The sequence below is a fragment of the Littorina saxatilis genome, linkage group LG9, assembly GCF_037325665.1.
Source record: "Littorina saxatilis isolate snail1 linkage group LG9, US_GU_Lsax_2.0, whole genome shotgun sequence".
Taxonomy (NCBI): Eukaryota; Metazoa; Mollusca; class Gastropoda; order Littorinimorpha; family Littorinidae; genus Littorina; species Littorina saxatilis.
The window spans coordinates 58094259-58110617 of record NC_090253.1 but is presented as its reverse complement, the minus strand read 5'-3'; the positions used below and the strand labels follow the sequence as shown (position 1 = coordinate 58110617).

The 16359-nt window shown below is 37.7% G+C and overlaps 1 protein-coding gene across 1 annotated transcript in view; it reads left to right on the top strand.

Annotated features, from left to right (window-relative positions):
- LOC138976599 (thioredoxin reductase 2, mitochondrial-like) overlaps window positions 1-16359 on the top strand; it is a 58688-nt gene that overhangs the window by 22453 nt on the left and 19876 nt on the right. The gene's annotated exons all lie outside the window — the stretch shown is intronic.

Sequence of the window (16359 nt, the reverse complement as noted above, 5' to 3'; positions counted from 1 at the left end):
GTCAAATCTGAGAAATCTCCAAGTCATCTTCAAAGCACCAGTACAGGAAAAGCTCTTTAACCCTTAGGTGTGTGTAGAGACATGAATCCAATTTCTGTCTTTTTTTTTGCATTATCCCATGACCTGCCTCTTTGTCTCTGTTAGCTGAGGAGGTGATTATTCTGGATAATCCATCACAACCACATGGATAATCCATCACAACCGAGTCTCGAACTTACCTGTCATTGGTCATTGTCTTTGATCTTAGAGTACAATTGAATAATTTATAGAGGTCATCGGTATATTTATTGTTAACTAGGGGACTATTTTCTTCAGCAAAACGATTGAGATATTCTGCGGTACGTATAAAAGTCGAACTCACGTTTAGCTAACGCTCTACATACATTTTAACATTGAAGAAATAAAGAAAACAACAAAGAATACACATAATCTGCTGGGGTGAAAAGAGCTGAGTGAAGAATATGAGTTGGTCGAAGCGGTGAGAGAGAGAGAGCGACAGAGAGAGCGACAGAGACACACAGTGATTCAAGGCGCACAACTCTAGTACTCTTCATAGGCAACCGCTTAGATCAATCCTGATTCAAAATCCTGAGCGACGAAATAAGAATTAAACTAAAACAGTATGCTTACAGTTTTGTTCATTTGCTATCGCTTTTAGAGCATTGATTGCTAAATCTGGTTCAACAGAACAATTTCATTTCAACACGCTAGAAATAACTATTATTCGTTTTCTTGAGCAGTATAGATGACTGAATACAAAAGCAGACGTTTTATGGCGCGTTTACCAAAAAGACAAAAGGGGACTCGTTTAACTTTTTGCACATGAATTTGATGACACGATTTGCGGTCGCAAAAGGTTTGATGAGCAGAAAACAGGCACTTGCAGAGTTTGTGTCAAAAATGTGTGTTTTTTAATGAAAACGTCTGAGTAATGGAATAAAAAGCGTACACACCTCGTCCTGAGAGGCTCGGTAATACCTGTAAATAGACCCGAGGGAAAATATGCACGATATTCAGAACTCGGAGTGTGTAACCTATATAGAATTCACATGTTCATCGTCATAGTTGGTCATTTAATTTAGTTCAAAGTATTATAGTACTGACTGACAAATGAACCAGAGAAAGGGGGAATGTACGTTCTGGCTCACCGATTCCGACAGACCCTAAATATTAACGCAAAATAGGCTTCTGGACTAAACTTTTACTAAAATGAAACATGCGACAAAATCAAAAAAATACTGCATAAATCCATACAAAAAAAAAATACAGTAAAGTAAGGTTGTTTTGAACCAATGCCGGGTCTGTCGGAATCAGTAACCCAGAACGTACATTCCCCCTTTCTCTTATACAACATTCTTAAGCTCAATACGCTCTCTCATTTACAAACTTTACTTCATATGTTCTTTCACTGTTAGAATTATATCTGATACATGCAATGTGACTGTCTAAACGAATAGTTAACTCTTTACAAGTGATTCTATTTTTACTTTTTCTTCCCGTCCTATTTGAATCCCCTTTTTTAAAAACTGCTTTTTCAGATCTTCTATATCGAGTGGCTTGTTATATTCAGCTCGTGTTTTTGTTTGAATACTTGCTTTCTTACTTTTGTAGTCATCAAAGTCTGTTTGTATCTGTTTGAATTCTTCGTCAGAAACTTTTGAATCTTCAAGTGCTTTACTGATAGACAGTTTTAGGCTAGACAATTTTGATGATGCAAGAGTGGAAATGGATTCGTGTTTTTCAAGCTTTTTCACAATTTTTTTCATTATAGCTGATGCTATAAATGATAAACCACCAACTGCTGCTGCGACACCACCTAGGATTAGAGAAACTGGAGTCCCTACTCCGGTAGCTAACAGAATTGTTCCCGTTACACCTGCAGCTGATGCAAGGATAGTAGAACCAGTGCTGGCATTAGAAAAGCTGTTGTAAGTTGTTGAGTACTTACGTCTAGCGCGAGAATATTTTTCTAATTCATCTTCTAGTTGTTTTTGTATATTACTAATGTGTGCCAGTCTGAATTGTTGACTTTCTGCTGCACTTTCATCAATATTAGGATAAAGCTTCACACTGCTAGTCATCTTTTTAATGCAAAATATAAAATATTTATCTTAATTCTCACTGGCCAGTGTTTCTGCTAAGCTTTGAAGCTGTTCATTGCTTAACACCTTATCTGTATAGTAGAAAGCAATCAAATCAAGATAAGTAAGATTAATACTTCTTATTTCTGTTAAATTATTTATATCTGCGTTAACAACAACATTTTGGTTTGACGTCTGTTTTTTTATTGTGTTAGAATCCTTTTGAACAGCAATAAATACTCTGACTTCTTCAACATTTAATGGTCTCCAGTTGAGATTTATTCCTCTCATTAGAACAGTGTTTGTGGTTTCTTCCCTTTTCCTGACAACTATATCAAATATCATAGTTGCATTCTGCCCTATTGGAAGCTTGGGTATAAAATCGACAATGGTGTCAGCGTCCTTTTCAACACTTTGTTTTCTGTGAATGAGATAGTTGTTCTTATGGAAAGGTTTAACTGCAACTTCTCCCCTGCTGTTAAACGCAGGAACAAGGCTAACAATTAGTGGTTTAGCATTGATTGACTTACGGAATGTGTCGTCTTTTCCAACAAGAGTGTATGGACTCACAAATTCAAACTTCATTTCCCAGTCAATCTTTTTCATAACAGGACTAAGTACCCATTTTTTATTCTGATGTTTCCACATGTAGTATATGTCATCGACAATTGGATCAGGTACATTAACATCACGGATTTGACCTAGTTTGAGGAATCTTGGTTTCTTTTCATCGTCGATTTCCTTTCTCTTGTAATGACCAGTGTCTGTAAACTCGAATGCATACACTGCACCAACTTCAGCATTGCTCTCAAAGTCGATAGCGTCTGCTAAATCTTTCAACTCTATAGTTGAACATGCAACAGGATAAACTATTGTAGGTCCACTCGACATTTTAATACTCAATATTTTATGGAACTATTTCCAATGTAATGTTAAACAAACAATCAACTGGTTGTCCACTTTGATTTTTCAGATCAATGTGTAGGAATTCATGACACCCTTCCTCCAAGTCCTTGAACTGAAGTGTCTTAAATGTTGGCACGTGCATTTTACAAAAAGAGGCATCACTCGGTGGAAGAATCCTAAGCAGATCAGAACGCTGATCATTAAACAGATTATAGGATGTGTTAAGCTCTCTCATGTGAACAAACAGTACACTGTTAACATCCATGTCAATGGGACGTGTTCCCTTGTATATTTTTGTAATTCCAAGCATATCAAGGAGTTTGGTTGGAAACTCAAATGATCTGTTTACTTCTCTAGTTTTGGGCATAGTAAGAGTAGCAATGAGACTTGCATGATTTAAACTCGCTGTAATACCTACTGGAGCAAACAATTCTTTCTCTAAAGTGCAGAAGTCATAGTAACCATCTTCTACAGAATGTGTTTTACCATTAATTCTAACCCAGTTGTTATTCTTTTTTTTACTGATATTATACCAAGTAACCTTGTACATAATTTCATGCAGTGCAACTTTCATTCCTCCATTTTGATTGTTGATAGGGTTTGCAAGTTTAACTGGCACACCAGTCTTCACATTTGTTAGTGTGATAAACATTTTTTATTCAACAACAAAAATGATTCAGTATAAATTCAACAAAGACGTTAAATACAAAACTGGACCATATTACAATCCAAAGACTATTTCTTTCCATGAGTTGGACTTTGCTGTAACAGAAACAGAATCCATTCGCGTTAAAGTGCCTGACCCATTCCATTCTTACCTAAATCCCCCAATCAAAAATGATAGTGTTCCAAAGATGTGGAACTCTCACCCAATTCAGTTCTATCAGAATCAGTTAAACTTTGCAATATTCTGTGCAACCACAGGATGTGGAGTGTCCTATGCAGACCACATGAATAATTCAAACTTACTGACAAAGTGTGTGTACACATTTCACGTTTACTATCAGTGCAGGAGAATCTTGTCTGAACTTCAGGCACCAATGCCGCATGAAAAGAGCTGGAACCCATTCAACAATAGGATAAACATGAAAGTGTATGAGCGTCTCTGCAATGAATTCAATATAGATTTTAAGACCGACTTTAGGCAAAAGCAAGACAAAAACCATGGCATGGGAACACTATATTTATGGGGTGTCCACAGGAGGTATAATTTTGATTACTGGCCAGGTCATACATCTTTTTCTTCAAATGTGCAGGTACAGTTAGGATCAATAGAACAACAGCACCACAATGCATGGACTACTTTTATATTAGACACCGGCAAAGGTTTCACTGGATCAGGTGTTGAAAGGATCAATGAATCTATCCGAACATATGCGTGGTGCTTGCTAGGCTCGCAGGCACAGACACGATCAAACATAATGAGAACAAGCACAGGGTTTGGTGCACAGAAACAGTTGTTATCAAATTTAGAAGATGTCATAAACTCTGCAGTTGATCTGCCTTCCAGCATCAAAAGGTATCAAGACTCTCTCCGTTATGCAAGATCAAAAGTTGACTTTGCTGTTGGTAACGGCCTTTACATGTTACCTTCTGATCTCCAGCTGCAGATTGGAACAATAACAAATTATAACAATGAAATCATTATTGCTAGTGACACCCAGCCGCTTGGAAAGGGTGAAGAACTGAATTCAGAAATCAGAACGATGTTACAGCCATATCACAATGAACAGAAACAAAGCGTGACAAGTGAAGATCACGCTGCAGGTGAAGATCATTCTGTCACTAGTGATGATCAAGCTGTTAGTATTAGTGATGATCATGAATCGCAGAAGACTGCTCTAGTAATTGGTGGAGTGGGTGTCGGCTTACTTTTGCTTTATTCTCGTTAGCAGAACACCTGCAATTAAAACTATTAGAGTCCAGAGATGTTCAGCCATGAAACCAACAACTTTACCTGCAAAAGATAACAGCCAGCTAACAATTGAACCAATGATTCCTGGAAGTGCACCCAAAGCTTTTGCTGCTAGTTTCTTTAATAGTTCTGCAATGTGTTTGAGTTGTTTCTTTACCCATCCCGGATCAGATGGAGATGAAGGTGAAGGTGGAGGTGGAGGTGTGACAGTGCCACCTGTGAGTGTTAACACTAATGTGCTTATTGCAAATCCTAACGCAGTTAGTATACTAGCTATTGTGATTCCCTGCTCTCTGAAAAGCGTTCTAATTCTTTCAGCAAGAGTTGTGTCTTCGTAAAGGATTCTTTGAATTGTATTTTTTATTCTGCTGACCTGTGTTCTCAGTTGTTCTCTATTGTTACTTAGAACTTCTAACCTTATGGCTTTCTCCTCCTGCAAATCTTTTAAACGCTTAGAAATTCTGTTTTTTACTTCTTGTTCTAGGTTCAAATCATCAGCATCAGCAAGTTTTTGTTTCTCTTTGTTTATATCTTCATCCAGCTGACCTAGTTTTGACAGATTATTTGCTATTTCACCTCTGATGGTTTGTAGTGATTGATTAAGGGCTTCTATTTCTCTCATAGGTAATAGTTCATGTGGAGTCTTCAGTGAAGTTTCCTCAGAAAAAGAAGTCTCTATCTCTTGTATAAGTTGATCAGCCTCATCTGCAAGTTTATTAAGATCTTGCAATGGAACAGATTCTATTTGAGTAGCAGTTGGTAGTCCTAGTTCTGCTTGTTGAAGTAAGGAAACAACATGGGAAGATGATGACCGTGTGCTAGGCACAATATCTAATTGCCTAAGTCGATTAGCAGTAAGTTTTTGTTTTAGTGAAACTTTTGATAGAAACTTAGCAGGATTAGATTTATATGTAAGTTGGACTTTTTCTCCTTTATCGCTAGTTGTATATAAATGATTTGCTTCCATTTTGAACTGGTTTGGATCTAAAACATCAGGTTCTTCTCCTAAACTTTTGTAGAAATCTCTAACTTTACCTTCCAGAAGTTCATGTCGTGCCACCTCATAATGCAGTGAATGATGGTAGGGAACCAAAGGGATTGCTTCGCTCATGTCGTCCGCTGGCTCAAATAAATCTTCAAATCCACCTTCTGCCATTTGTAACTTATTTTTTATTTTGAAAATAAAAAAAGATGGCACAATCGTTCGGTTCTGTTCTTGATCCTTACAGAAGGCTGAAAGAACCTCTCGGGGTAAAAGGAATAAGGCAAACAGTTATAGTTACAAATAATCCTTCTACTATTGATCAGAATGAAATACTTACTGTTAGGTTTCCTAATCTAGGTAAGAACGATGTTATTGTACCAGGCACTGTAAGACTATCATTCAAATTAGAATTAGAATCTGGCTCAGATGCAAATAGGACTTTGGCTTATAATGTAGGAAGAGCAATTGTGAGGAAGATTACTGTCAAACTGGAAGGGCGGGAAGTGATGTCATTGAATAATGCAGATGTATTTTTAGTTTACGCAGATAATTGGTTGACCGACAATGAAAAGAAAAACAGAGTGTTTCAAGGGATTCAGTCAGACAATGGGATAAAAGTTAGAATAGGAGCAGGAGATAAAGCTGACAACAAAAAAGATAACGCTGTCAATGTTGCTTTTGGAAACAAATTTTGTATTCCACTTGACTTTGAACTCATAAATTCACATCCTCCCTTCTATCAAGGAGCATTGCGTGACAGGCTGTCATACGACCTGACTTTCAATAGTTATGATCGTGTTATGCTTTCAGAAGACCCGGAAGCAAAGTATAAGGTGTCTGGAATTTCTTTAGAGTTTGATGTTGTAAACCATCCTGAACTGGCTAGACTTATAGAAAATCAGTACAGTTCTAAGCTGCCTATCTATTATGAAAGAGTGTTGAATCACAGTACACTTTCAAAAAGCCAGGCCGATCCAATCTGGAACATTAACTTGAATACACCAGCTAGGTCAATGAAGGGAATACTTATGTTGTTTGAGGAACCAAAAGATTCATATGAAAGGCAAATAGAAAAGTTTTACAATCCACTAATCAATAGAGTATATTGCACAATTGAAGGGCAGCCAAACCAAATATTTGCATCTGGCATGCTGCCATACCAACACTATGATGAAGCAAGAAAGTACTTTACTGGAGGAAGATTGAAAGACCCAACATCTGATCTTGTGGCTAAAGATCTGCATTTACACGGTGTTGGCGTAGAAGATTTCTTGACAAATAAATATGCGTTATGGCTGGATCTCAGAACAACTGACGACAACAAACTGCATGGAAGTGGAAGGCGAATTGAAAACGGATCAGAAGGAATCACAATACAAATTGAAAAGGAAGTAGGGAGTAGTAGTAAATCAGTTAAGATCTACGTGTTTGTTGTGTCAGATGCGCAGTTAAACATCTCTGAAAGCAGATTACAGGATATTGTTTATTGAACGTGTTAAAATGAAGTATCTAGATTTTCTTCCAAAAGATCCACACTGTTCTTTGATTTGTGGGGCAACAGGTTGCGGCAAAACAAGATATGTTTTGGATTTATTACAGACTGTTTACATAAATCACTTTGAACACATAGTCATATTCTGTCCAACCATAAAGCATAACAGAACATACAAGGAGAGAAAATTCATATGGTCTGATCAAAATATATTTATTGTAAATCCTTCTGATCGTCTAAATGTTTGCTTGGAGCATTATTTCGATCTTTTTCAGAACACACCAACACTGTTTATTATTGATGACTGTGCAGCAGAACGTGACATTGTTAGAAAGAAAAGTGCACTAGCAAAGCTTGCATTCAGTGGACGACATGCATTAATATCAGTTTGGATATTAACACAAAAATACAATGCAGTTCTGAAAGACTTTAGAGAGCAACTCAAAACAATAACATTGTTCTATTCAAAGGACCGTGACAGTTTTGAAGAGTGCCTTCGAGAAAATGATGTCATTGAAAACAAACAGGAGAGAGAAAGAATAAAGAATAATCTGAAATCTTCTAAGCACTCGAAACTGGTTTTAAAAACTGATCAACCAGTTCAGTATGTATGTTTGTAGAAATCCTTGCTAAGTTCTTACTCAAGTTTTTACTAAGTTCTTGTCAAGTTCTTACTCAAGTTCTTACTCAAGTTTTTACTCAAGTTCTTACCAAGTTCTTACTCAAGTTCTTGTCAAGTTCTTACACAAGTTCTTGTCAAGTTCTTGTCAAGTTCTTACTCAAGTTCTTGTTAAGTTCTTGTCAAGTTCTTGTCAAGTTCTTGTTAAGTTCCTACCTAAGTTCTTACTCAAGTTCCTACCTAAGTTCTTGTTAAGTTCCTACCTAAGTTCTTACTCAAGTTTAATTTCTAGATTTTAATTTTATTCTGCATCAAAATAAAATGAACTGTGATGAATTGCTGATGCAGACTGCTACAGATATTGAAATCTGTGACAGTAGGACTATACCTGATAAAAAAGAAAGATTGTATTCACTTGCTGTTTGTGGAAAAACAAAACACTACCTTGGGCAGCAGTTAACTGTGGAAGAAGTACAACATCTTTCCTCAGAAGATATAGAAAAGTATCATGGACGGTATGAATCAGTGCTTGGTTCTAAGATGGTTAGAAGTATTGGACAGACTGTTATAGGTTTGTACACAAAGATTTTTGGACATTTTACACCTCTCGACTCGGAGGAAGACTTAACACATGATCTAACTCATGACCCTGTTGTTTCCAAGTCCCTCGAATCTCTTGCCTGTGGCCTGTATTATCGATTTGGTTCTTTATTAGTACCATTTGTTGCTGGATTAATTACTTTCAAACACATTAATTTTCAGAATAAAAAAGATGACCGATCAGTTGAAGCAGACAGTGGAGCAGACGAAAATACCAGAAGTGAACACAGTGACAAAGAAACCTGGTAGAGTAGAAGCAGGAAAAAAACTAGCCGAATGGAACAGACAAAAAAAGTTAAATCAAAAGGCAAAGCAGAACATTATGTCTGAGGTTGAGCAGACACCAAACATTCCTGAAGTGACTAAGGTCACACAAACTGATCAAGAATTAAAATCTTCATTTCTATCATACAGAAAAGTAGCTGTAGCAGCTGTTGTTGGAGGAGGTGGATACTTGCTTTACAAACTTTGGCAAGGCAAATATAAAGTGTCAGAAAGACCAAAATCAGAAACACCAAAATCAGAAACACCAAAACCAACAAACAAAGCAGTACAAACAATAACAAAGCCCACAGTAGTACCTGCAGTGGATTCATTTCATATGGAATAATTTTAATATTTTAATTTTGATAACATAAAAATGAGTTCTGAAAAGACAATAGTTAATCTAGTTTATCACGCTGCAGTGATTGGAGGCTTGAGTGTAGGTTACACAATGCTGGGTAAAAGTCTCCTCAGAATGAAACCAGCCGACTTGGGAAAGTTAGACTTCGAAGACGGTGCTAAACTAATTGGTGTTGTGACAGCTTCCTTTGCAACAAAAGACTTTTTGGTGAAGCAAGGAATTATTCCAGAAAATATAAACATGTAAGACAATAAAATGGCTAGCTTGGTTATGATGGTGGGAGGTGCGATTGTAAATGCGCTTGCATTTTCTGGCAGCAACTATTTGTTTTCTAAACTGCAAAATGGTGAAGAGAGGGAAAGGCACAACAAAGCCATGGAACAACTGGCGAAAGCACAGGATGAATACGAGAAGAAACGAATTGCGCAGTTAGACTTTATGAATGATAAACTCAGGCAGCAAGGACATGCAAACAAAACCTTTGCCAATGTTGATGCAGCCATTCAAGAATACTATCTCGTAACTGGAAAGAAAATGAAGACAAGTGCTCCTCCAAAACTGGGTGACTTTTATCAGCCTTCAGAAGAGCAGAAAATGGGCGAGATTGTTTTCATTGTTATTGGTATGGCTGTTGTTTACTTTATTGCGCGTGCTGTCAAATCTTAATATTCTGTCATTTAAAAAACCATGAGTGATGCTTTGTTATCTAAAATATATTATTCCCCAAAAGGATACTGGAAAGGAAGAACTGCTATTGACAAGCTCAGTGACGCAGCAGGTGTTTCTCAAGATATAGCAAAGAAATGGTTGTCAAAGCAGGCAGTTTGGCAGATCTATTTACCTGCACCAAGAAAAATTACACGACCACACTTTGTTAACATTAAACCGAATGACACTCATCAAATAGACCTGCTGTATTTACCGCATGACACAGTCAGAAGGAAGAAATATAAGTATGCACTGACTGTAGTTGATGTTGCAACAAGATACAAAGATGCTGAACCGTTGACAGAGAAAAGTGCTATAGCTACAGCTGTTGCCCTGCAAGAAATTTACAGACGTGGACCACTAAAGTATCCCAGAATGATTCAGTGCGATGATGGTAAGGAGTTTAAAGGAGCTGTCAACCAGCTTCTGTTAAAACATCATGTTACAGTGAAGAGAGGTATTCCAGGAAACCACAGGTCACAGGCTATTGTTGAGAGCTTTAACAAACAGTTGGCAGAAAAACTGTTTTCATATCAGTACCATCAGGAATTTTTGGACACAGAAAGTAAATTGCGTAACACTGAATGGGTCAAAAGATTACCATCAGTACTTAGAGCAATGAATCTGGAGGTATTTAAAGCTACAGGGTTAAGACCAGTTGATGCAATCAAACAGAAAACAATACCTGTTGCTCCAAAGTCAACAACACCAGTGGCATTACTACCTTTCAATCAGAAAGTCAGATATTTATATGCACCCGGTGAAGCTGAGGGTGACAGCAGGAAGCGTGCAACGGATCCAATCTGGAGTATTGACATTCATGAAATCAAGAGAGTAGTAGAGACAAATCCACCTATATATTACTTGAGAGAACCAGCACCGCAAAGAGCCTTTGTAAAAGAGGAATTACAATTAGTTCCACGTGGTACAAATGTTAAATGATTTTTTATTTCAGATTTTATAGTGTTAACAAAAATGGAAGCTCTGAGAAAGAATTCTAAGCAACTTCATTTTTTTAATTTATATTTTTATTTTGAGTTATAAAATCAAACTCACAGCGATGGAAGACTCTGTATTAGAATCTTTATCGACAGTATTTGACACCGTTGAATTACAAGTAACGGATCCTCAAAATGTGCAGTCCAGTGTGCAAGACGCCATTGAACAAATTCCAAACAATTTGTTGATTGAACCTCCAGTAAAAGTGCAGATAGTCAGTTTAATAAAATACAAAACAGTCAGTGATGAGGTGCTAGAAGTTCATGTTTCAACCAGACAACTAGCACTTAATTCTATGGCAGAATTGAATGGAAACTGGGCAGATGAAATGATGAAACGGTTTGAGCAAGCTGCAGAGGATGCAAAGATGAAAGGATCCGGATGGTCAGAAGGTGAAATTCTAAAAATAGAATTGAAGCTAAGTAAATTTGCCCCCATCAGAGGTAGAAGTTACATACCTTTACCTCCTGCTCTTGTCAAAAAACGTGCTGTGCTGAACATAAAGAATGATGATGACAAATGTTTTATGTGGTGTGTTCTGGCAAGACTGTACAGTGTAAAGAAAAATGCAGAAAGAGTGTCTAACTATCATGCATACAGAAATAAACTAAACTTTACTGGTATTGAATTTCCTGTCAGCATTACAAGCATTGACAAATTTGAACAGCAAAACAAACCCATCACCGTAAATGTTTACACGTGGGATGAGGAAGATGAACTGAAACCAGTCAGAATATCAAAGAACTCACCAACGATTGGTGATTGTGATACTAACCATGTTGACATGTTACTAATGACTGATGGTGTAAAATATCATTACACTTTGATTCGTACAATGAGTAGACTGATGGCGAGCACAAGCAATCACAATAGTAAACAAGACTTTTGTAGGCGATGTCTCTTGCGTATTCCATCAATTCATGCAGCACTTATACACAAGCAACATTGTAAGAGCGTTGATGATGCGGTTGTGAAGTTAACAACACCACCGCCAGACAGCAAAGTGTATTTTAAGAATGTATGCAAACTACAGAAAAGTCCTTATGTTGTTTATGCTGACTTTGAATCTATCATTGTGCCATATGAAGGACCTTTACCAAAAGACCTACCTAAAACAGTAACTCTAAGTAATCATCAAGTCTGTTCATATGCATTTATTGTTGTTAGTTCAGATGGTAAACATTCTAAACCGCAATTGTACAGAGGACCTAATGCAGCAAAGAACTTCTTACAGCAAATGAACCAAGTGCGAAATGACTGCTCCAAACAACTGAATCTTTCAGACATTGTTATGAAACCTGAAGACCAAGAACAGTTTAACTCTACCACACAGTGTTGGATATGCGAACAAAGTCTAACACCAAACACAGACAATCCAATAGTAAGAGATCATGATCATGTAAGTGGGCAGTTCCGAGGAGCAGCACACAGCAAATGTAATCTACAATTAAAGTTTGATCCTAAGACTTGGAAGCTTCCAATCTTCTTCCATAACTTGCGCGGTTATGATTCACATCTGATCATGCAGGCAGTAACTGATGAATACAAAGCAAGATGCATTGCGCAGTCTTCAGAAAAGTACATGGCCTTTACTCTGAATAGTTTATACTTCTACGATTCTGCTCAACATCTGATGGGAACACTTGAGTCTTTATCTTCATCACTAACTGCTTTCCCAATCACATGTAAGTACTTTGACAGTGACTTAGTTAGAAAGGGAGTCTATCCATATGAATACATGGATTCGTGGGAGAGGTTTGATGAAGATGAGTTACCACCAAAGGATGCTTACTTCTCACGGCTGAAGGGTAAAGGTATAAGTGACGAAGACTATGAACACGCTAAGACTGCATGGAATAAATTAGGATGTAATACAATGGGTGATTATCATGATCAATATTTGTTGGCTGATGTTTGTTTACTTGCAGATATATTTGAGAATTACAGAAGAACATGTATGAAGCACTACAATCTAGATCCTTCACATTACATATCTGCACCAGGCATGAGCTGGGATGCATTTCTTAGATTTACAGGAGTAAAGATTGACTTGCTATCAGATCTTCCTACACTTCAGATGATTGAAAATGGACTACGTGGAGGAATCAGTATGGCTTCACACAATTACTGCAAAGCCAACAACAAATACTTGGACGACTTTGATCCTATGAAACCTTCTAATTACATCATGTATCTAGATGCAAACAATTTGTATGGTTGGGCAATGTGTCAGACGCTTCCACTTCGGAACTTTAAGATCTATTCAGGACCATTTTCACAATGTGTTGTGCTGACAATATTAAAAGCAGGCCCAGACAGTCGAAAGGGATGGATACTAGAAGTTGACTTAGACTATCCACTATCACTTCATGATCTACATAATGATTATCCTTTAGCGGCTGAGAGGTTAAAAGTAAACCCAAGAGAACCTCCAAAGCTGGTGCCCAATCTGTTTCACAAAAAGAAGTATGTGTGTCACTACAGACTGTTACAGTTTTACATTAGACATGGATTAATTTTGAAGGCTGTTCATCGTATAATTTTATTTGATCAAGAACAGTTTATGAAACCTTACATCATGAAAAACACAGAACTGAGAACCAAAGCCGCTGATGCATCAGAGAAAGACTTTTTTAAACTGATGAACAACAGTTGCTTTGGTAAGACAATGGAAAACCCACACAAGAGAAAGGATGTTAGACTTGTTACAAGAGAAAATGAGGCCATCAAGCTGACATCCAAACCACAGTATCAAGACTTTAAATACTTTCATGAACAGCTGTATGGTATCTTAATGAAAAAACTTGTAGTCAAGCTTGACAAACCAGTATTCATAGGCTTTACTGTGCTAGAGTTGTCAAAACTGTTGATGCTTGAGTTTTTGTATGATTATTTGAAACCAAGATATCCCAAATCGAGAGTACTTTACACAGACACAGATTCATTCTTACTTGACATTCCAGCGGATGACATTTACAAAGATCTAGAAGCTGAAAGTCCTGCAGTAAAAGGAAAAGATTCTTTTTATGACACTTGCGACTACCCTAAAGAATCACCATTGCACTCAAATGTTAACAAGAAGGTTATTGGAAAGATGAAAGATGAAATGAATGGGAAGATAATTAAGGAGTATGTTGGATTGCGTGCAAAGATGTACAGTGTTGCAAGTGAGAAAGGGGTGGTTAAAAAAGCAAAGGGTGTAAGCAAACAGGTTGTAAAGTCGAGCATATCGCATGATAACTACAAGGAAGCACTGTTTCAGAAGCGAGTGTTTCACCATGACAACCCTAAGATCAGTTCCGCGCTTCATCAGATCAACACAACTATTGTAAACAAGAAATCTTTAGATGCTAATGACACAAAGCGCGTTTATTCATCACCAGAATATTCTTATGCAATTGGCCACTGGAGAACAAACGCAAATAGTCTGAGTGTGTAATAAGAATTTTTGTCAATCGGGAAAACCCGCTATGACAGCTTTGTTTTGACTGCAGCGGGGAAAAGGACGTTGCTTGTGAAAGGGGAGTGTTTGTGAAAGGGGAGTTAGTAGGCTTTGTTGAGTTTCAAAGCAGCCACCAAGTACACTTATCAAAAGCTTGAATAAAATAAACAAGTCAATTGAATAAGTTAACACTCGGCGGCCGCCCGAAGGCAGCCTTTGAAGCGAAGTGAAGCGTAGTGAAGCGTAGTGAAGCGAAGCGTTGAAACAGAGTGAAGCAAAAACAATAACACAGCTGAAGCAGGGTGTTGAAGCAGGATGATTAAGAAGACAGCCAAAGCAGGGCAGGCGCAGCAAACCGTACATGCATGATCGTTACTATATTTAGAATCACGTCATTACTATTTTTGAAACCGTACATGCATGATCGTTACTATATTTAGAATCACGTCATTACTATTTTTGAAACCGTACATGCATGATCGTTACTATATTTAGAATCACGTCATTACTATTTTTGAAACCGTACATGCATGATCGTTACTATATTTAAACACTTGTCTAACAGTGCAGGCGCAGTGTGATACTTCTGTTGTTGCGCACAAACAAGCACTGTAAGTCTAAGACTGGGACTGTTGGAGCTCTGATGTGACAGGAATATGCGGCGTTTCTGACCAGTACTCTCTGTACTCTTCGATCTGGAGCATCTCTTCGATTTGTTTAAGTTTGCCCATGATAAAACTGATTGGCAAACCAACAGTGGTAAATCGCGGAAATGCATAAAGCGATCTAGCAACGGCGCGTAGTCTACGCGCATGAACATCGGAATAGCCAGTTTTTGCTTTCAACCAGTCAGCCCACGTTTCTTTCATTCTCCCTTCTTTTCTTTGCTTCTCCTGCCATTGTTTGCACATAATCAAAAACTGTCCAAACTGAATGTAAATTAAGATTTGTTGTGCGTCCTGTCTTTTGAGATTTCTTATCCCTTTTTGCAGTCTTTCCACAATATCTTTTTCATTTTCTGCTTGAGCAAAATAAGCATTTGTGAAAGCTTCTGTGGATATAGCATGGCTAACATCTGCTTGGTTTGAAACGAGATAGTGATGTAAATCACTTGGCGTTGTTGGTTCTACTCTCTTTTTCTTTCCGTCTTTTTCTTTGAACAAATCTTCTATCTTCCTTTTTGGTTTTTTGGGCAGTCTCATTAATCCTTCTGTTTTAGCCTTAACTGCTATTAAGGCCATCTGCTCAAAATATTTTCTATTCTCTTCTAGTACATGCTGTTCTTCTTCTGTCCAAAATTCTGATGGTGTTGGCGCTGGTAGTGGGACATTACAAGCTTGTTCCATGTCAGGTAGAATTAAAGTTGTTGGCCGCCTAGAATAATCTAACAATTCTTGATGTCCTGAGCTAACCCTATAGATTCTTGAGACAGGCAAAACACTTTTCTCACAGAAAACACGTCTTCACACCACCACAGCACCAGGAAAAATGACAAACACACGCTGGCTCTTTGGAGAGCGTCTAAAAATAAAGTGGCTTAACCAGGTTGCAGGCCTGGCAAACACACGCTGGCTGTTTGGAGAGCGTCTAAAAATAAAGTGGCTTAACCAGGTTCTGGGTTACTGATTCCGACAGACCCGGCATTGGTTCAAAACAACCTTACTTTACTGTATTTTTTTTTTTTGGTATGGATTTATGCAGTATTTTTCTGATTTTGTCGCATGTTTCATTTTAGTAAAAGTTTAGTCCAGAAGCCTATTTTGCGTTAATATTTAGGGTCTGTCGGAATCGGTGAGCCAGAACGTACATTCCCCCTTTCTCTGAACCGTATGTTTTTTTTGCAGATTGCTACAACAGGTTACTACACTGTGAGTTGCCAGTTAGGATTATCTAAGAGACGCTCTGAACAAGTACGGCGGGAAGATATTTGGAGGTATGTGTAAACATGCTTCCCCATGCGTAAGATACCGTAGTGGTGGTACTGGGA